At 45.6% G+C, this 22,613-nt stretch overlaps 2 protein-coding genes and 1 pseudogene across 54 annotated transcripts in view; 2 read left to right on the forward strand and 1 right to left on the reverse strand.

Annotated features, from left to right (window-relative positions):
* NDUFB2 (NADH:ubiquinone oxidoreductase subunit B2) overlaps nt 1-22,613 on the reverse strand; it is a 1,166,996-nt gene that overhangs the window by 79,278 nt on the left and 1,065,105 nt on the right. The window contains exon 1 of one of the 48 annotated variants that reach the window (XM_050782346.1): nt 20,524-20,527. The exons of the other annotated variants lie outside the window; for them this stretch is intronic. The gene's annotated coding sequence lies outside the window, so the exon portion shown is untranslated. Of the gene's footprint in view, nt 1-20,523; nt 20,528-22,613 lie in introns of those variants that run through there. 48 annotated transcript variants of the gene reach the window in all.
* DENND2A (DENN domain containing 2A) overlaps nt 1-22,613 on the forward strand; it is a 126,607-nt gene that overhangs the window by 13,715 nt on the left and 90,279 nt on the right. For 2 of the 6 annotated variants that reach the window (XM_050782234.1, XM_050782233.1), the window contains exon 1: nt 20,574-20,747. The exons of 2 other annotated variants lie outside the window; for them this stretch is intronic. The gene's annotated coding sequence lies outside the window, so the exon portion shown is untranslated. Of the gene's footprint in view, nt 1-20,573; nt 20,748-22,613 lie in introns of those variants that run through there. 2 more of the 6 variants (XM_050782232.1, XM_050782227.1) reach the window with 2 other exon arrangements.
* On the forward strand, nt 16,056-16,209 carry LOC126951915 (uncharacterized; annotated as a pseudogene).

Consider the following 22,613-nt stretch of genomic DNA (forward strand, 5'->3'; position numbering starts at 1 on the left):
CCCAGCACTTAGGGAGGCCAAGGCAGGCAGATCACACGAGGCCAGGAGTTCGAGACCGGCCTGGCCAACATGGTGAAACCCCATCTCTACCAAAAATACAAAAAAATTAGCCAGGCATGGTGGTGTGCACCTGTAGTTCCAGCTACTCGGGAGGCTGAGGCACAAGAGTTGCTTGAACTCTGGAGGTGGAGCTTGCGGTGAGCCGAGATTGTGCAACTGTACTCCAACCTGGGCAACAGAGCAAGAGTCCATCTCAAAAAACTAAACTAAAAATAAATATAAATTTAAAATAATATATTAGAGCATTATTACTTATTAGTATTATTTGACAGGGTTAAGTTCACCTTAGAATAATGGAAGACATTTACCGAGCGCTTTTTCTGGGCTATGCACTGTGCTGAATGCTTTACAGGTGCAATTTCATCTAATCCTTAGCAGTCGTTTAAAGTAAGTGCTACCATTATCACCACTTTACGGAGGCGAGAACTAAGGCTTAGAAAAGCAACTTGATCAAGGTCCCGCAGCTCTCCAAGTTCACTGGAATTTAAATCTGGGTCTGTCTGATTCCAAATCCTTTGCTTTTAATCCTAATGATAAACCCTTTCTCAAGCTTTTTCTCAGAACCCGGGAGCAGCTGCAGGAGTAGCCTCAGCTCCATTCTCTTGTGCTGGCCCCAAGCAAGGGGATGGGAGATGACGTCTCCCTCTAAGATTGCTGCCTTTTGTCCAAATGTGCTGGCCGGGAGCCAGGCCTGGAAACTCTCTGCTCATGGAAAGAAAGAACAGAAGCCAGCAAAAGAGGGTGGGAAGAGTCTGAGGGGAGGAAAGGAAGAGGAGGACAGGAAGGCAAGAGGGAGAAAGGAGGTGGGAAAGAGGATTCTGTGGGTAGCACAGCTGGAGAGGGAGATGTTGTGCCAGGAAGCAAGCGAACGAACGTGACCTTCGGGTGCATTCCATTCAAGTGGGCTGTTCAGTGGTGCAGCGTGAGCCTCCAGCCCTAGGAGGCACAGATCCTGGAGCTGTCCAGGTGCTCAGAGACCAGGACAGATCACACCAGGTGGTCCTTCCTCCCATTCTCAGGATTACTGTCCGGTGAGGTCAGATCACAGTCAACAGCAGGAAAGCCTTCAGAGGGAAAAGCCACAAAATGGCAGCCCGAGGGCTGCCTCTGGAAGTGGAGGAGCTGGCCAGGCAGGGTCTCAGTGTCACGGAGTGCATGGTGTGCAGGGGATGGAGAAGGGGAAGGGAGGAGACTGGGTGGTGGGTACTTTGAATAAAATCAAATCATAACCTTCCCAAGTTCCTACTCTGGATTGAGGAGTGGAAGGCCCATACCCTGCCCCCAAGGTGCACATGTAGGCGTTAGGCGCCTGGACGCTGGAGTCAGACACCCTGACACATGCAGCACCCATGCAGCCTTGGGAAAAGTTAATCCCTCCAGGCCTTAATTTCCACATCTGAGAAGGGGAGGCGATAGTAAGCTTACTGTGAGCCTTAAACTAAATGACCTGGGTAAAATCTTGCTTAGGGAATAGTAAGTGCTCAATTACTATCAGCTGTTCATTGATCATTGCAGCTTAATTTGAGGTGTCAAAACATAATGTGAAACCTTCAATAAAAAATGTATAAATAGCATTTGAAGCCAACCATAGAAGACATAACACAAGGTTATATACATTTAGTTAGAACATCAACTTTTTCTTCTTTTCTTATAAAATAAAAGAAGAGAAAGCATTCAGTAGGAGCCCATGGCTAACTTTTTTTTGTTTTCTTTTTTTTGTTGTTGTTGTTTTTGAGGCGGAGTCTCACTCTGCCAGAGCGTGATCTCCGCGCACTGCAAACACTGCCTCCTGCGTTCAAGCGATTCTCCTGCCTTGGCGTCCAGAGAAGCTAGGTTTACAAGCGCACACCACCACGTCCAGCTAATTTTTTTGTATTTTTAATAGAGACAGGGTTTCACCATGTTGGCCAGGCTAGTCTCGAACTCCTGACCTCAAGTGATCCACCCTCCTCAGCCTCCCAAAGTGCCGAGATTACAGGCATGAGCCACCGTGCCCAGCCTGTTTTTTTGTTTTTTTTTTTTTTTTTTTTTGAGATGGAGTATCGTTCTGTCGCCTAGGCTGGAATGCAGTGGCGCGATCTTGGCTCACTGCGACCTCTGTATCGTGGGCTCAAGTGATTCTCCTGCCTCAGCCTCCAGAGTAGCTTGGATTATAGGCATGTGCCACCATGCCCAGCTAATTTTTGTATTTTTAGTAGAGGCAAGGTTTCACCGTGTTAGCCAGGCTGGTCTCCAACTCCTGACCTCAGGTGATCCTCTTGCCTCGGTCTCCCAAGTGCTGGGATTACAGGCATGAGCCACCGTGCCCGGCCTCATGGCTAATGTTATCTGGTAGCTATAAGGCAAATGTGTTTTATTTTTTGTTGTTTTTAAAAAAATCTCCAGGCTGGGCGTGGTGGTGCACGCCTGTCATTCCAGCTACTTGGGAGGCAGAAGCAGGAAGATTGCTGGACATAAGGTCGAAGCTGTATTCACAAGACTGCACTCCAGCCTCGGCAACAGAGAGATTTCTCAAAAAGCAAAAAAAAAAAAAAATCCCTCAACAGCCTGATAATAACAAAGAACATTTCTCACTTCTAAAAAAAAAAAAAATAGTCACCAGAAACACGAACTTCACAAATCTCTCTGGGTTTCTAAAGAAGTGGCTCTTCAGCTCAGAAAAAAAAAGAAAAAAAAGAGAAGAAATGCCTTCAAGAACATGGAACATGTAACTAGCAGATCCAGGTTCTCCTGTGATAGCTTCTCCGTGGAAACCTGAGTCCCCTGAGGCAATGGGAAAGGAGGGTGAGGGGGTGAATGAGCCCCAGGCAGGGTAACAGGAGCCCTAGGTTCTGCTTCTACCTCTGCCACCATGTGGCCAGGTGACAGGCTAGGTGAGCCACAAAAGCCCTGGGCCACAGTGTTGTCACCTGCAGCCCTGGCGTCCCACCTATCCCCTCCCTGTGTCGGTGTTGAGGAGCCTCTCCGTGCCAGGGGCTTTTCCAACATCATTACTTTTTTTTTTTTTTTTTTTTTTTTTTTTTTTTTGCCTTTCCTCCTTGAATTTCCTCACTGGACTGGGACCTCTGAGAAGCACTGTCATATACCGGCTGGGTTCCCAGTAACCCACTGGGTCACAAGGAGAGAACTGCTGAGGCCAGGAGGAGGATGTGGAAGGCTGGGTCAACCAGCGCAGGCGTCACTCCCAACAGGGTCCTGGGAGAGGGGGCTCAGCATTTCCTGAAGGCAGATGACTCCATAAATAGACCGGGGGATGGGAAAAGGATTTGATCATCCCATTCCTCCTGTCAGCTCAGCTCCTCCTTCTGCTCATCCGGACTCTGCAGCCTCTCCTAAATGTTTTTCACTCATATGTTGCCCTGCCAGGGCATTAGGGTGGAAACGGGGATGTGATGGACTTTTCTCCTAGATTGTAGATCCAAACAAGAACTGAAGAAGGTGTACCTGCCATTATTTATTTTTCATTTCCCACGGAAACTTCTCCTTTGTCCATGTCAGTATAAGGCCAGAGTTTTTTCAGTGGGGTTTTACTGGAAGGAAGGAAGTGAGCGAGGAAGAAAATTGTACACCTTCTGATACCATGGCCTATTTAACTTCAGGGGTTCAGTAGATCTTCCTGTTGTGACACTTTCCATTTGCTCTTTTTTTTTTTTTAGACAGAGTCTTGCTCTGTCACCCAGGCTGGAATGCAGTGGTGTGATCTTGGCTCACTGCAACCTCTGCCTCCCGGGTGCAAGTGATTCTCCTGCCTCAGCCTCCTGAATAGCTGGAATTACAGGCGCCTGCCACCATGCGTGGCTAATTTTTGTATTTTTAGTAGAGACGGGGTTTCACCAAGTTGACCAGGCTGAACTTGAACTCCTGACCTTGCAATCCTCCCGCCTCGGCCTCCCAAAGTGCTGGGATTACAGGTGTGAGCCACTGCACCCAGCCCTCCATACACCCTTTAGGTCCTCAGAAAGATGAGGTCTCCTGACAACACCCTTACTAAGACTTCAGATGTTCCTAGCACCTTCATTGTCATGAGAGTCTCCTCTGAGAGGGAAAGGCACTTTTTTTTTTTTTTTTTTTTTTTTTTTTTGGAGATAGAGCCTTGCTCTGTCGCCCAGGTTGGAGTGTGGTGGCATGATCTTGGCTCACTGTAACCTCTGCCTCCCAGGTTCAAGCAATCCTTCTGCATCAGCCTCCCAAGTAGCTGGGATTGCAGGCACCTGCCACCACACCTGGCTAATTTTGGTTTTGCCATTTTGGTCTCGAACTCCTGAGTTCAGGTGATCTGCCCGCCTCAGCCTCCCAAAGTGCTGGGATTACAGGCGTGAGCCACTGCGCCCAGCCAGAGAGGGACTTCTTGAGGGCTGCTTTTGTGACCTCCATAATGCAGAGAACGATCAGTTCACACCAAACTTCCTGGGCCAGTCTAGAGGCAAACCTAATGAGGGCTTTAGTTTACTTAGCAGCCAAAGTTTAGTCAGCTCCAGCCATGTGGATACAGATTCGTGTTTAAAACAGTCATAGGGGCCTGGCGTGATGGCTCATGCCTATAATCCCAGCACTTTGAAAGGCCAAGGTGGGCAGATCCCTTGAGTCCAGAAGTTCTAGACCAGCCTGGGCAACATGGCAATACCCCATCTCCAGAAAAAAGGAGGAGGAAAAGGTATTCAGTGCCCTCCTGGAGGGTTGGTGGATGGTTGGGGCTGCGACAGGGGGTTGAATTGTCTCTTGGACCTGGGCATGCTTAGTTCAGTACACTGGGGTTGTAAAATTCTGTGTTCTCTTATATTCACGAGCACTGAAAGCTCCTGATGGCTGGATAGCACTCATTTAAGCTGAGCCTCCAAAAGATCATTTTAACAGTCTGAGGAGGAGGGGATGTGAAACCTTGGTGAATTTGTATAGAGTATATAAATTTTCTGTACTATTCTTGCAACTGTTCTGTAAACTTGAAATTGTTTCAAAATTAATTTTTTTTTTTTTTGAGACGGAGTCTCGCTCTGTCACCCCAGGCTGAAGTGCAGCAGCACAATCTTCGCTCACTGGAACCTCTGCCTCTCGGGTTCAAGCGATTCTCTTGCCTCAACCCGCTGAGTAGCTGAGATTACAGGCATGTGCCACCACGCCTGGTTAATTTTTGTATTTTCAGTAGAGATGGTTTCACCGTGTTGGCCAGGCTGGTCTCGAACTCCTGGCTTCAAGTGAGCTGCCCATCTCGTCCTCCCAAAGTGCTGGGATTACAGGCATGAGCTACCGCGCCCGGCCCAAAATTTAAAAATTTAAAGGTCATTATGCTTCTGGTATCATCTTGACAACAGCTTTCAGAAAGTCTACACAAGTTGTGTTCACAGATTCTGCCTTGGTTTGTGTGTTGCTTGACCCCTGCAAAGAGATCCTAAAAATCGTTTGGGCGTCTCCTCCTTATGGAAACAGTGTTGCTTTTCATTCAGTGGTTGGTACTTCCTTAAATATTAGTCATTCTGAGATTATGCAAATATCTGTGCCCTCCAGCCACGTACCCGAAAGGAAATTCAGCCCAATCTTCAAGCCTAACTCAGGGCTGCTCTTCCACAAATGGCATTCACTTTCACCTGTTTTGCTTATGGTACTGTGTTTTGTACTGGAGACATTCATGTGCATCTTATTTCCTGTGTGAGAATGGAAACTGTCAGAGGGCAAATTAATCTATTTTACATTTGTCCCAGGTGTCTCTCTGTTCCCTGAGAGAAGCAGGCACAACTATTGCAAGAATGAATTACATGACTATAACAGGCCCTTTGTATTTGTGAGTTCCGCATCTGAGGATTCAATCAACCACAGACTGAAAATACTCAGAAAAAAAAATTCCAGAATGTGTTACGTTGCAGATGTGTACAATGTAGTTATGCCTAGGGTGTCTGCATTTGTACTGAACGTGTACAGACTATTTTTCTCTTGTCATTGTTTCTTAAACAACACCGTATAGCAAACACAGTAACATAAGCAAAACAGGTGAAAGTGAATGCCATTTGTGGAAGAGCAGCCCTGAGTTAGGCTTGAAGATTGGGCTGAATTTCCTTTCGGGTACGTGGCTGGAGGGCACAGATATTTGCATAATCTCAGAATGACTAATATTTAAGGAAGTACCAACCACTGAATAGCATTTAGGTTGTATTAGGTATTATAAGTAATCTAGAAATGATTTAAATATGTGGAAGGGCCAGGCCTGATGGTGGCTCACATCTGTAATCCCAGCACTTTGGGAGGCCAAGCTGGGAGGGTTGCTTGAGGCCAGGAGTTCAAGACCAGTCTGGGCAACATAGCAAGACCCTATCGCTACAAAATTTTTTTTTTTAGTTAGCTGAGCCTAGTGGCTCACACGTGTAGTCCCAGCTACTCAGGAGGCTGAGGTGGGAGGATCACTTGAGCCTAGGAGGTTGAGGCTGCAGTGAGCCATGATGCCACCATTGTACTCCAGCCCAGCTACAGAGCGAGACCTTGTCTCTTAAAAAAATTTTTTTAGCCGGGCGTGGTGGCTCATACCTGTAATCCCAGCACTTTGGGAGGCCGACGTGGGCGGATCACGAGGTCAGGAGATCGAGACCATCCTGGCCAACATGGTGAAACGCCGTCTCTACTAGAAATACAAAAATTAGCTGGGCGTGGCAGGGTGTGCCTGTAATCCTAGCTACTTGGGAGGCTGAGGCAGGAGAATCACTTGAAGCCAGGAGGTGGAGGTTGCGGTGAGCCGAGATCGTGCCACTGCACTCCAACCTGGGTGACAGAGCGAGACTCCATCTCAAATAATAATAATAATTTAAAAATTAAGAATATGGGAGGATGTGCATAGGTTATATCCAAATACTTTGCCATTAGCATCCATGAATGTTGGTATCTGAGTGACATCCTGGAACCAATCCCCCAAGGATACCAAGGGATGACTGTATTTCCCTTTAGCCATTGGTTTCCACATAATCACTCTGGACCCATTGAAACATCTGTACTGGGATGTGGTTACGGTAGAACAGGATCTAAATCTTGGTTGTCTCTAAGGGAAAGGAGCTAATGAGAATAAAGTATCACTTAGCCTTCCCTTCAGGAGATACAATGGCAAAGCAAAACAGGTGCAGAGTGATGAACTCACCTGAGCTGGATGCCCTGCAGCTGTGGTCGTGGCTGCAAGGCAGCTGTGGGGCTTGCTGGGCGCCGCAGAGCAGACCCAGACACCCACAGACAACAGCAGCACTTATATGCCTCCCTCCCCTGCTGTATTTGTAATAGCAACTATAATACATGCTCATTATAGAAAATTTGGAAACCTGGGGGGTTGGTTTTGTTGTTAAAAATATAGATATTAGAGAATGGAAAAAAAAAATCAAAGTTTCTTACCCAATGGCAACTACTGTTACTCCCTCATTAAATTTACTTCCAGTCATTTTCTTTCGTGTGCAGTTTTGAATAGTAATAAATTCCTCCTCCCCCGCCCCTTTTAAACATTGTTTCGTTCATTTTGGACACAAGCTTTTGGATTCTGTTTCTTTTGGCTAACACTAAAACATGAACGTTTTTTCCATTTAATAATAGTCTTTTTCTTTTTAGCTTCAGTTTAAAATTTTCTTTTTTTATTTTTTTGAGACAGAGTCTTGCTCTGTCGCTCAGGCTGGAGTGCAGTGTCGCAATCTTGGCTTGACGCAACCTCCGCCTCCCGGGTTCAAGCGATTCTGCTGCCTCAGCCTCCTGAGTAGCTGGGACTACAGGCGCCCGCCACCGCGCCCGCCTAATTTTTGGGTATTTTTAATAGAGATGGGTTTCACTATGTCGGCCAGGCTGTTTTTGAACTCCTGACCTCAGGTGATCCACCAGCCTTGGCCTTCCAAAGTGCTGGGGTTACAGGTGTGAGTCACTACACCCAGCCTAAAATTTTCTTTTTAAATAATAGCTTGATTGAGATACTTGATTGAGATATAATTCACATGCCTTACAATTCACCCATTTAAAGTGTATAGTTTAATGTGTGCACATTTAAAATGTACAGTTTTGGCTGGGCGTGGTGGCTCACACCTGTAATCCTAGCACTTTGGGAGGCCAAGGCAGGCAGATCACTTGAGGTCAGGAGTTCAAGAGCAGCCTGGCCAACATGGCAAAACCCTATCTCTACTAAAAATACAAAAATTAGCTGGGCATGGTGGTGTACACTTGCAATCCCAGCTAGTCCGGAGGCCGAGGCAGGAAAATCTCTTGAACCTGGAAGGCGGAGATTGCAGTGAGCTGAGACTGCGCTACTGCACACCAACCTGGGCAACAGAGTGAGTGAGACTCCATCTCAAAATAAATAAATAAATAAAGTGCAGAGTTTTTAGTATATTCATGGAGTTGTGCAACCCCTCACCACCAGCAATTTTAGAACACTACCTGAGAACAGAGAACAATTTTAGGCCTACCTGAGAACAGAGAGAAGGAAAAGCAAGTTTAAATATTTAGAAGTTGAAGTAAGTTGGAACCTGACTCCTCCCTGTTTGGTGATCTGTAATACACAAAAGGAAGTGTACTTTTTTATTCAAAAAATATATTTATCTGAATTCAGACTATTAAACCATACTTTACCTATATTAGCATATTTCATAACTTTTGTAACTCATGCTTTAATGATTTATGGCAAACTCATACTAGCCTTGATCAGAGAGGTGCCCCTGGCAGTTATCGAGCGTTAACTCTGGAGAACTTTTGCCACTGAAACTTTCTACACACTGTAATTTAGTGTTCCTATCCAAGGTGGCCACTAAATTGCACTTCTATTTTCACCCTCTAGGGAATGGTAAAAAAGCATGATTTGCAAATATTGTCAAGTCCAAAGTGTGTTTCTATCCTACTAAGGTAGTCAAATGCATCTCTATATGTTAGAATGTTCTGCAGATGTGAAAAAACCTTTCCTGGGTTTATGAAAGTGAGAATGATCTGCATCTTCAGCTGCCTCTGGCATCCGGCACATCACAGAGTGTGGTCAGTCCAGTCTGCAGTCTCAGGCTGCCCGAGCCACAGATTCCCAGTGACTTCATTTGTCAAACAAACTGACAGGTGTTGGCCAAGAAAATATTGATCAAGTTGGATTTTTGTTTTTTGTTTTTTTGGTTTTTTTTGAGAAGGTCTCGCTCTGTCACCCAGGCTGGAGTATAGTGGCGCGATCTCGACTCACTGCAACCTCTGCCTCCCAGGTTCAAGCGATTCTCCTCCCTCAGCCTGCCAAGTAGCTGGGATTACAGGCGCCCACCACAACGCCCAGATAATTTTTGTATTTTTGTAGAGACAGGGTTTCACCATGTTGGCCAGGTGGTCTCGAACTCCTGACCTCAAGTGATCCACCCACCTCGGCCTCCCAAAGTGCTGGGATTATAGGCATGAGCCACAGTGCCCGGCCTTCAAGTTGTTAAAAGAAAGTATTATTGTCAATGACTGAGTATTTATAATGACAGAAATTCCTGAAATTACTCCGGTGATGCTCCTGGTCCTGAGGCCTCCTTTAGAGTACAGGGGAGCCTTGATATTGAAGGCTATGGAGGGAAGAACCAGCAGAGCAGCATCTCCGAGCACCAGCATCTGGGTTCGAGGAAAAGGTGCACGCACTTTGTGCTGGTAACACCTGCATCAGATTCCCAAGATGCTCTGAAACAGAAGTATTTACTGGAGTAAAATACTGCCTTGCAGGCCACACACAGTGGCTCACACCTGTAATCCCAGCATTTAGGGAGGCCAAGGGGGGCGGATCACCTGAGGATGGGAGTTCGAGACCATTCTGGCCAACATGGTGAAACCCCATCTCTACTAAAACTACAAAACTTAGCTGGATGTGGTGGCACACGCCAGGAATCCCAGCTACTCAGGAGGCTGAGGCACGAGAATCGCTTGAACCCAGGTGGCAGAGGTTGCAGTGAGCTGAGATGGTACCACTGCACTCCAGCCTGGGCGACAGAGCAAGACTTTGTCTCAAAAAAATTAATTAATTAATTTTTAAAACTACTGCCTTACAAAGGAGAGGGCAAAATAGAGTATTTCTTATGTTGACTGACAATGCAAGTGACATGAAAATAAACCCCAGGATTCAACTCTAGACCAGCAACTCTTACTACTATGCCTGTGAACTATCTGGGAAACTTACAAATGTAAATTCCTACATCCTACTCTGGCAGTGGGCTTTGTTTGGTCTAGGGTGGGTCCGGGACTCCTCACGTTTAGTAATTGTCCCTGCCGATTCTTTATTTTAAATAATGGTTTTATTGGGATATGATTCACATACCATAAAATTCACTCCATTAAAGCATACAATTTAGTGGTTTCTAGTATACTGTGTTGTGCAACAACCACCACTCTATAATTTTAGAACATTTCCATCATCCCGCCCCCAAAATTCATACCTATTAGCAGTCACTTCTCACTTCCCTGCCTCACTTAGCCCCTGGCAACCACTAATCTACTTTTTGTATCTGTGGATTGGCCCATTGTGTGTGTGTGTGTGTGTGTGTGTGTGTGGGCGTGACGGAGTCTCTCATTCTGTTGCCGAGGCTGGAGTGCAGTGGCGTGATCTCGGCTCACTGCAACCTCCACTCCTGGGTTCAAGTGATTTTCCCGCTTCAGCCTCTAGCTTAGATTACAGGCACCGGCCACCACACCCGGCTAATTTTTATATTTTTAGTACAGGTGGGGTTTCACCATTTTGGCCAGGCAGGTCTTGAACTCCTGAGCTCACCTTAGCCTCTCAAAGTGCTGGGATTACAGGCGTGAGCCACCACGCCCGGCCAGGATTGGCCTATTCTGAAATTTCTTGAGAATTGCATTACACAATGTATGATCTCTTGTCAGTGGCTTCTCTCACTTACCACAATGTTTTCAGGGTTCATCCATGTTGTAACGTGTATCTCAACTTCATTCCTTTTTATGGCTGAATACTATTCCATTGTATGTGTGGAACACTTTTGTTTATCCAGTTATTTGTTGGTGGACACATTAAGCATAAGAAAAATGATATGTAGGCCTGGGTTCAGTGGTTCACACCTGTAATCCTAGCACTTTGGGAGGCCAAGGTGTGTGGATCACTTGAGCTCAGGAGTTCAAGACCCGCCTGGCCAACATGGCAAAACCCCAAAACCCTGTCTCTACAAAAAAACACAAAAAAACAAAAAACAAACAAAAAAGCCGGACAGGGTGGCACGCTCTTGCCTCAGTCACAGCTAGTTGAGGGGCTGAGGCAGGAAGATTACTTGAACCAGGAAGGTCGAGACTGCAGTCAGCCAAGTTGTGCCACTGCACTCCAGCCTGAATGACAGAGTGAGACTCCATCTCAAAAAAAGAAAAAAAAAATGCAGAACTAGAAATGGGCAGACTTTGGTTGTTAGCAGAGAAGTTGTACCTTTGGTACTGCCTCCGTCTATCGAATGTGGTGCTCTAAGGGCTTGATGTGCGGTGCTTTTGTGCAGGGCACAGTTTAAGCATTTGGTCCAAGAAGGATGCAGTCCACAGTTTCACCAAATTTGTCCCCAGGTGTTGTTCTGAGGCAGCACACTGCCTTTGGCTTCTCTTATTCCTCATCTGCTTCAGATTCTTCTATCTTCTGTCTTCTTCCAAATGCGAAAATATTGGTTTGTTTCTGACAATATAACGAATCAGATAAATAAATAAAGTTATGTATAGGCCTAGAGCAACCCATTTTAAATTTTTTAAAACCTTTTCATTGGCTGGGTGCAGTGGCTCACGCCTGTAATCCCAACACTTTCGAAGGGCAAAGCAGGAGGAGTGCTTGAGGCCAGGAATTTGAGACCAGCCTGGGCAACATGGTGAAACCCTGTCCCGACAAAAAATATGGAAATTAGCCAGGCATGGTGGTGCACACCTGTAGTCCCAGCTACCTGGGGCAGTGGGGAGCTGAGGTAGGAAGATCACCTGAGCCCAGGGAGGTCGAGGCAGCAGGAAGCTGTGATTGCACCACTGCACTCCATCCTGGGCAACAGACCCTATCTCCAAAAAAAAAAAAAAAGTTTTGTTTAAAGAAAATGAGGAAAATGAAGCATCGAGACTCCAGAATGAGCTGCACTATGTAGTTAGACACAGCGAGAGTTGTATTAGATTGATTGTGTGCTTTTATTTCTCAAGTTGTTTTTGGAAACAAATAATTTCCAGATATGTTTGCTAAGAATGCTCAGACAAGAAAACAACAATTTTTGTTCTACTGTAATTGCTATGGTTTCCTCGTTATTTTTTGCCTGCTCATCATAAGCTGATAAAACTAAGAGATATTGGAATCACTAAAGCTGAATAGCCGTGGCTTTATTTGCAATACAAAAACTATTTAAAATGTAATTTTATTAATATGTAATCATTTACAATCCTGTAAACCAAAAAATAACAGGCATCTCAATCAATTTAGAGGTTTATTTTGCCAAGGTTGAGGAGACTCCTGGGAAAAAGAAACACAAGTCCCAGTAAAACCTGTCTCCTGGCCAGGCACGGTGGCTCACACCTGTAATTCCAGCACTTTGGAAGGCCAAGGCAGGTGGATCACTTGAGGCCAGGAGTTCGAGACCAGCTTAGGCAAGGTGGCAAAACCGCATCTCTACTAAAAATACAAAAATTAGCTGGATGTGGTGGTGCATACCTGTTAATTCCGGCTGCTCAGGAGGCTGAGTTACAAGAATCACTTGAGCCCAGGAGGCGGAGGTCGAAGTGAGCCAAGATCGCGCCACTGCACTCCAGCCTGGGTGACAGAGCGATTCTGTCCCCAAAAAATAAAAAATTAAAAAATTAAAAAGATCTGTGCCTCCTGTGCTTTTTCCAAAGAGGCTTTGAGGACTTCAGTGTTTGAAAGTGGAACAGTGAGCAGGAGGGGAAGGAGGAAAAGAAAAAAGGGGAGAAGGGTAGGCAGTGAGGCAAGTGGTCACATTCTGATGAGGCTCTGATTACTGCTCAGTGAATCCACGTTTTTCCCTGGGAAACGAAGGGAATGGGGAAAAGTCAGTTGTGTATTCATCCAACTCTCAGTTGGTCTACATTTGACACCAGATAAAGTTAGCATGTGAAATTATAACTATCTGGGAACAAAAGGAAGGCAGTTTTTTTGTGTGTAACTCAGTTCCCAAGCTGTTATTTTCCCTTTGGCATAGTGAGTTGGAGGTCCTGATATTTTATTTTTGTTTCACAATCTAAGCGGTGGGTTTTTTTTTTTTCTTTTTTTTAAATTTTAAGAGTGGCTGCTCCATAGGCAAAGCAGGGCTACCCCATAGGCAGAGTAGTCTAAACTATTTTTTAGGAGATGGGGTCTTGCTGTGTTGCCCAGGCTGGAGTGCAGTAGCTTTTTTTTTTTTTTTTTTTTTTGAGATGGAGTCTCACTCTGTTACCCAGGCTTGAGTGCAATGGTGTGATCTCGGCTTGCTGCAACCTCTACCTCCTGGGTTCAAGTGATTCTCCTGCCTCCACCTCCCAAGTAGCTGGGACTACAGGCGCACACCACCACGCCCAGCTAATTTTTCTATTTTTAGTAGAGACGGGGTTTCACCATGTTAGCCAGGCTGGTCTCAAACTCCTGACTCAAGTAATCTGCCTGCCTTGGCCTCCCAAAGTGCTAGGATTACAGGCATGAGCCACCGTGCCCGGCCTGCAGTGGCTATTCACAGATGCCATTACAGCTCACTGCAGCCTCAAACTCCTAGTCTCAAGCAGTCCTCCTGCTTCAGCTTCTCCAGTAGCAGGGACTGCAGGCTTGCATCACTGTACTCAGCTAAACTTTTTTTTTTTTTTTTGAGACAGAGTTTCACCCTTGTTGCCCAGGCTAGAGTGAATGCGTGATGTTGGCTCACTGCAACCTCTGCCTCCCGGGTTCAAGCCATTCTACTGCCTCAGCCTCTCGAGTAGCTGGGATTACAGGCACTCACCACCCGGCTAATTTTGTATTTTTAGTAGAGACAGCATTTCTCCATGTTGGTAAAGGTGGTCTCGGACTCTCGACCTCAGATAATCCACCCACCTCAGCCTCCCAAAGTGCTGGGATTACAGGTGTGAGCCACTGCGCCTGGCCCTAAACCTTATTTTTAAATTTAGTTTAACAGGGCTGGACGCGGTGATTCACGCCTGTAATCCTAGCACTTTGGGAGGCCGAGGTGGGCGGATCACTTGAGGTCAGGAGTTCAAGACCAGCCTGGCCAATATGGTGAAATCCTATCTCTACCAAAAATACAAAAATTAGCCAGGTGTGGTGGTACATGCCGTAATTCTAGCAACTTGGGAGGCTGAGGCAGGAGAATCGCTTGAACCCAGGAGGTGGAGGTTGCAGCGAGCTGAGATTGTACCATTGCGCTCCAGATTGGGCAACAGAGCAAGACTCTGTCTCAAAAAAAAAAAAAAATTAGTATAACAAATATTACGCTTTTGGTGTCCAGTTATATATAATACATATTTACTTATGGTTCAGAGCTAACATATCAAGTTTAGATTAGTAAAGGGCACCGGGAAATTATAATTGTGTGGATTTTATTCCTCACTCTACCTCTTCCCCTGTGCATGTATCTTATTTTTTTCACGGAATATACACTGTACTTACATAATTTATTTCCACTGAGATAGAATGCACATAACATTCACCATCTTTTTCTTTTTTCCTTTTCTTTCTTGAGACGGAGTTTCACTCTGTCAACCAGGCTGGAGTGCAATGGCGCAATCTTGGCTCATGGCAATCTCCTCCTCCTGGGTTCAAGTGATGCTCTTGCCTCAGCCTCCCAAGAAGCTGGGATTACAGGCATGTGCCACAATACCCGGCTAATTTTTTGTATTTTTAGTAGAGACGGGGGTTTCACCATGTTGGTCAGGCTGGTCTCGAACTCCTGACCTCAGGTGATCCACCTGCCTCTGCCTCCCAAAATGCTGGGATTACAGACGTGAGCCACCGCGCCCAGCCAACGTTCACCATCTTAAACTGTACAGTTCAGTGGCTTGTGGTGTATTCACCGTATTGTGCAACTATCACCGCTATGAAATTTTAGAGCATTTCTATCAGGCTCACACTCCAGCCTGGGTGACAGGGCGAGACTCTGTCTCCAAAAAAAAAAAAAAAAAAAAATACTTGAAAAAATCCCACAAAGATACTAGTCAAATGCAGTAGTGAGAAGAGGGGAAGAGAGGGGAAGAGTAGAATAAGGAGTTGGATGCATAACTGACTGTGAATAATCAATTGAGTTGACTCACTGCCTTCAGACCAGTCCCACCCAGCTTCTTAACTTCTGAACCCTCCAGTCAACATCATGTCAATGGCCAAACAAAATTTTTGAGCCAAGAAAAGATTTTACAGTATTCACTTCAGCAAGAGGAACAACAGGGTTAGATTATGGACTGGGTTGATAAACATCATCAGCTATAGATGTTAGAATTTTAAAAATACTTTTCTTCAGCTTGTAGGACTTAGTTTCTGAAACTTACAGAAATGTTCAAGCCTACAAAAATTACATGAACTCTTGTGTACTCATCAGCTAGCTTCAAAATTTTGTATGACTTTTTAGTCTAATTTTTGTTTGTTTGTTTTGAGACAGAGTCTCAAAAAAGAGTCTCGCTTTGTTGCCCAGGCTGGAGTGCAGTGGGGCGATCTCGGCTCACTGCAACCTCTGCCTCCCGGGTTCAAGCGATTCTTCTGCCTCAGCCTCCCCAGTAGCTGGGATTACAAGCGCCCACCACCACGCCCACCTAATTTTTGTATTTTTAATAGAGACAGCATTTCCCCATGTTGGCCAGGCTGGTCTCAAACTCCTGACCACAAGTAATCCGCCCGCCTTGGCCTCCCAAAGTGCTGAGATTACAGGCATGAGCCACCATGCACAGCCAGTCTAATTAAAATTATTAATCATAAGCCCATCTGGTTAATAGAAAGTTCTATTTTTATGGAAAGCAGTTGAGTGGGAAAATGTGTTATTACTATCAATCATTCCATTATCTCTCTTGGAATATAGTCTACTTGGATCACAAGACCAAATTGCCTAAAAAGAAATAAGGAACCCAGCTTTGCGCAGTGGCAGTATCGTAGCCAATGAGGTTTATCCGAGGCGCGATTATTGCTAATTGTAGAAAGCTGAAACTGGATCCTTTCCTTACTCCTTATACAAAAATTAATTCAAGATGGATTAGAGACTTAAATGTTAGACCAAATACCATAAAAATCCTAGAGGAAAACCTAGGTAGTACCATTCAGGACATAGGCATGGGCAAAGACTTCATGTCTAAAACACCAAAAGCAACAGCAGCAAAAGCCAAAATTGACAAATGGGATCTAATTAAACTAAAGAGCTTCTGCACAGCAAAAGAAACTACCATCAGAGTGAACAGGCAACCTACAGAATGGGAGAAAATTTTTGCAATCTACTCATCTGACAAAGGGCTAATATCCAGAACCTACAAAGAACTCAAACAAATTTACAAGAAAAAAACAAACAACCCCATCAAAAAGTGGGCAAAGGATATGAACAGACATTTCTCAAAAGAAGACATTCATACAGCCAACAGACACATGAAAAAATGCTCATCATCACTGGCCATCAGAGAAATGCAAATCAAAACCACAATGAGATACCATCTCACACCAGTTAGAATGGCGATCATTAAAAAGTCAGGAAACAACAGGTGCTGGAGAGGATGTGGAGAAATAGGAACACTTTTACACTGTTGGTGGGATTGTAAACTAGTTCAACCATTATGGAAAACAGTATGGCGATTCCTCAAGGATCTAGAACTAGATGTACCATATGACCCAGCCATCCCATTACTGGGTATATACCCAAAGGATTATAAATTATGCTGCTATAAAGACACATGCACACGTATGTTTATTGCGGCACTATTCACAATAGCAAAGACTTGGAATCAACCCAAATGTCCATCAGTGACAGATTGTATTAAGAAAATGTGGCACATATACACCATGGAATACTATGCAGCCATAAAAAAGGATGAGTTTGTGTCCTTTGTAGAGACATGGATGCAGCTGGAAACCATCATTCTTAGCAAACTATCACAAGAACAGAAAACCAAACACCGCATGTTCTCACTCATAGGTGGGAACTGAACAATGAGATCACTTGGACTCAGGAAGGGGAACATCACACACCGGGGCCTATCATGGGGAGGGGGGAGTGGGGAGGGGGGAGGGATTGCATTGGGAGTTATACCTGATGTAAATGACGAGTTGATGGGTGCAGCACACCAACAAGGCACAAGTATACATATGTAACAAACCTGCACGTTATGCACATGTACCCTACAACTTAAAGTATAATAATAATAAATAAATTAAAAAAAAAAAAAAAAGAAAGAAATAAGGAACCTTGGGTTGTGTAAAAACTCAAGCTGTCTTGAAGCCCAGACCTTTGATTTCTTGGGAGTGAGAGATGCCCAGGCCAGGACATTGGCCTCTATGGCCTTTGATTTACCATATTTAAATGCCGATTCCAGAGCAGCCCTCAGACAGTTCGCTTTGGTACGTCTTGGTACATTGGAGAGGCGCCCAGGAATCTGCATGTCTGACAGGGTCCCCAGATTGACTGGAACTAATCCCCCATGGACCACACTTTGGAAAATAGTTCTATCTCACAATCCCGGACCTGTAAAGTGATAATGAAGTTTATCATGGTATTTTAAGTCACAGAGCACTCCCAACTAGCAAATTCAGCTGGGTTCGTTACTTAATTAATGGTTTTTGGTTTTTTTTTTTTTTTTTTTTGACACAGGGTCTCACTCTGTCACCTGGACTGGAGTGCAATGGTGCAGTCTCAGCTCACTGCAACCTCCATCTGCTGGGCTCAAGAGATCCTCCCACCTCAGCCTCCCAAGTAGCTGGGACTGCAGGCATGCACCACCACACCCGGTTAAGTTTTGTGTTTTTGTAGAGACGGTGTTTTGCCATGTTGCCCAGGCTGGTTTCAATCTCCTGAGCTCGAGTGATCAGCCCACCGCAACCTCCAGAAGTGCTGGAATTACAGGTGTGAGCTACCGTGCCCAGCCAGTTAACAATTGCTAATCATCAGAGACAAAAAGGGAAAGGTCAATTTTTTATAGCAGCATTTTTAATATTTTTGTGAATTCAGAAATGCTGATGGATTGATTGCTGAGTGTGCAGGGGGATTCTATGCCCCCTCAGTGCCAGCCTCTGAAGCCCCCTGCACTTGCTTCTCAGTATACGGCATCAGCCGTTTCTCTAGAGATTGTGGTTTTCGTGCTGGAAGTTATTACTCCCTGATGGGAAGTGAGTTCACTTAAGTACCATGTTGTTTAAGTGCTTTTTGTGATCTTTGACCTCCAGGTTCACACATGCATCTCTGTGCATTAGACACAGTGGACTTTTTTCCTTTTGGAAAAGCTGTGCTTCCTGAGAACTATAGGGAAACTGTTTTCTTGAGGGCATGGGAGGAGTTACAGAGTTGACTGTGACCCAGGCACAGCCCTGGTGCTGTCGATGACGGCAGAGACTGTGTCTCACTCATCTTTGAGTCCTCCGGTGTATCCTGCACACGGCCTGGCACATTGTCCTAGTGCCAATGAAAGGGGATGCCAGCTTGGAAGAGAGCTGCTGGCTCATATGGAACAAGGTTGGATTCTTGTGGGTTTGGTCTGCGTGGAGGGTGGTGGCAGTGGTGGGGAGGGGCTGTTCTCCCTGACGTCCACTGGGGCCTCTGCCAGATGCTGGACAGAAGAGTAGTGTCTGTGGGCCCAGCCAAGTGGAGGGACTCCAGAAGCTTTCAGCTCTGCGGAGCTTTGTAAGAGGGACAATGAGTTCCTTCCTGTCCCTGAAAGGCCTTTCAGGGCTATGCTGCATGATGGGATGGGCAAGCCCTGGGGCCTGGCTACTTTAAAGAAGTAGGCTTGGTTACAACATAGATCGAGCCCTACGATGTCTGGTGCTGAGTTGCTGGGTAGGGGGACAGCTGAACTCCATGGACAGGCCAGAGCTCCATGTTCCTGTCCACCCACACACACACAGTTGGCAGACGTGTCTGTTCCTTTCCTTGCTCTCTCAGCTCATGGTTCCCCAGCCTCCCTCTTGTTCGTTTGTTACCCATGTGCACTCTCCTTTTCTTTTTCTCTTCCTCTCTGGCTTTCCTCCCTTTGTCTCCTTGTTCTCAAGAGCTACCTGCATGTCTTGAAGTTCTGCCCTTTGATTTCTCTGGAGGGAGAGGATGCCCAGGCCAGGACATCCGGCAGCCGTCCCATCACCTAACAGGGAAACCATCCTGGGAAATAGGGTAGGAATCTTGGAAACTGGAGAAGGAGCTGGGAGGGGGCTTCCCTGGAAAAGTAATGTGAATACCCAGTATCCTGATATGCCTTGAGCTGTAGTCAAGGAGGCGGCTCCCCTCCACTAGGGAGGACCAGCTAGCTGGTGTTCCTGCCTTACAGGACTGCGTGGCCCATGCTGTTGGCCTTCTCTGATGGGCCTCATCTTGCCAGCACCTTCACCTGAGCCATGTCCATTTATGCTCGTGTTGGGAGACACTTCTTCCCACAGAGTTCTGGAGGGACTTGCTATGAAGCAATGAAGTTTAATCAGTTACTTCAGTTTATATAGGGGTCAGGCACCAGAGTCTTCGACTGCTACTTCTGAGCTGAGGCTGCTGCCTTGGTGTCCACACAGGCCTTGCTATTTGGGGGGTTTAAGGAACTCAGTGGGATTCCTGGGCTTGTCAAGATCATCTCCTGGTGTTCCTCAGACCAGACAGATGACCTCGTGACTGGGTGTTTCTTCCTCCTCAGTTTGGAGGAGCTGGGAGGGGCTCCCCATGCGGGGCTCTGCAGACAAGGGCAGTGTGGGTTTACACCCAGTGTCAGGGTTCGCAGAAGGCTAGAGTATCCCTGTGGAGACAGTTCCACTTTGGTGTGTGGTTGATGTCTTGTGTCAAATAAAAGGGCAACTACTTTCTTCTTTGGGGACTATTAGCTCATCACAGTGGTTCTTAGAGAGCCTGAAAAAGCATTGGGTCTTGTTGTTGTTTATGTTTTGCTTTCTAAGTTTGTATGTATTCTTAAAATTTTTGGTGAACTTAACTAAAAGATATATACAAAGATGGCCAGGCGCAGTGGCTCACGCCTGTAATCCCAGTACTTAAGGAGGCTGAGGCGGGTGGATCACTTGAGGCCAGGAGTTCAAGACCAGCCTGGCCAACAAGGTGAAAAACCATCTCTACTAAAAATACAAACATTATCTAAGGGTGGTGGTGCACACCTGTAATCCCAGCTACTGGGGAGGCTGCGGCATGAGAATCACTTGAGCCCAGGCAGCAGAGGTTGTGGTGAGCTGAGAGCATGCCACTGCATTCCAGCCTGGGCAACAGAGCCAGACCCTGTCTCCAAAAAACAAACAAATGAGCAAAAAAGATATATACAAAGAGGGTGGCATGAGTTCTGAATCCGGGTGGACCTCAGGATTGCACCCTTGCTCTACCTGCTAGGCCGGAGATTCCAAATTGTGTGTTCTTTCCACCCCCTGCTCCTGGGTGGAACCTACCAGGGATAAATAGTTTGGAGTGTGGGCCTAGATTTACTGCCCTCTGAGGGAGGCCCTGCTGTCGTGGCTCACTGGGTGTGCATCCCTATCCCCCCAGGCGACCTGGAGCTCCCCTCGGTGCTGACATGATGACAGTGTGCAGGCCGGCCAAGGGCAGCCACAGCCAGACTGAAAACCTGAGCTACAAATTGGCCGACAAGTAAGAACACTACGCTGGCCCAGCTTCTTACTCTCCTACCACCTTTCCTTCTTCACCGATTCTACTTCCTTGAGCTAAGGAGCTCTTTTCCAGGTCATTCTAATGAGACTCCTGCAGACCGTCTCCATGCACTGCACTCATTTAAGGCTTCAGGCCAAAGTGGTCAAGAGAGAGTCTGCCTAATGGCCGGTGTGTGGAGAGGATGATCCCCCGGCAACTTTAGCCCTGTCCCCATGATGCGTTCCAATTCCAGGTGTATTTTTCTAACTACTAGGATGTTCAGGTATTTTAAGTATGTTTGAGTCCTAAGTCTTTGCAGCTGTACCTGTCCACAGTCAGTTTTCCCATCTAATATCAGTGTGCTTGTTTCCTTCTCCCCAGATGGAGCCCTTTCTCCGATCCTCTCACATTCCACAAAGCAGTTGGCAGCCACTGAGGGGTTCTCAGCTCTGCGCCCCAGGCTGGAACCCCTTACGGGACGGGAGAATCCAGGAAACAGGAACTCTAGAAACTCTTGGGCTGGCAACCACGTGGAGCAGGAACTCTGTCCCTGGGGACTCGTAGGGCGGTTGCGGCATCCTTGCCTCTGTTGCATGAGTTTTGTAAATCCAGTGTGAGCTTGCAGCAAGCCATCTTTTGTTCCTCTCGAGTTTTCAGACAGAGTTTCCATGATTGTGACATCACTCCATGTGTTTGGGCTCTTAGACAATAACTATGATACTTACAATAATAATAGTTTCCATTTGTTGATACCGAGATTTAGAATGTATGCTGTACTTTGGGCATATTACATGTTAACTCATGAATTCATTCATTCATTGAATAAATATTTGTTGACTAGTTGCTATGCACCAGACACAGTAAACAACATAAATGTGGCCTCTGACTCATAAGGTTTCAGTCTGCAGAAGGAAGATGAAAAACTTAGGATTCAAGACTCAAGTCCCTCAATTCCAAAGCCCATGTATTTAGCTACTAGGCAATAGTGCCTCACAGCACATAGGACATTAATAACCATGTTGTAGATCATCAGTCATCCCCATACAGGCACTAACCTGGATTGTTGTGTTTTTAATGTGTGTGTCTGTCTCTCTCTCCATCTTGCCTCTAGCACTGTGAGAGCAAGGACTATCACTTCTGCCTTTTGAACCCTCAGTGAAATAACACACTGATTCTGACTAAAATCTGAATCCATGCTAATGTCCCCAGTGGTGACGGAACAATTTTAAAATATTTTCTCTTTGTAAACACACTGTTTTGAACCCTAATTGTTTATTTAAATAAGGAATTCTGCCTTGATAGCCATATTTAAAATAGGAAAATGTGTTTGCCAAAAAATGTGTTTGCATTTTCACAAGTTCCTAATTTATGCCGTGCAACCAAGAACTGTGGCGCAATTTATGTGCTAATGTCTCCATTGAGGAAGAGATCTTTACACAAACAACCTTTGGAATAGAAAGCTGAATAGTAACAGGATGCATGAAATTGCTATTTATTCGTCCCTCACAGTGAACCTTAACTGGAGTTTCAGAATTTCCATGCGGTCAGATCTATACATTCAGAAAATGGGCACCAGGAGGTGTTAGCTAGTGTCGGCACATCTAAAGTCACTGTGCCCAGTCTTTGCTGGTGGAAGAATGTTTGCATTGGAAAACACACATACTCTCATTTTTGTTAGACTAATCTAAAAATGTTTTCCTTTCAAAATGATTTTTAATATCTTCATGGCATTACCTAATCTCCTAAAATTACATTTGGAAGCATATATCATTACATATACGTTCTAGACCAGAACTTTCTTCAGTGATGGAAATATTCTTCTTCCCCATCCAGTACAGTAGCCATCAGCCACGTGGCGCTTCTGAG

The sequence above is a fragment of the Macaca thibetana genome, chromosome 3, assembly GCF_024542745.1.
Source record: "Macaca thibetana thibetana isolate TM-01 chromosome 3, ASM2454274v1, whole genome shotgun sequence".
NCBI lineage: Eukaryota > Metazoa > Chordata > Mammalia > Primates > Cercopithecidae > Macaca > Macaca thibetana.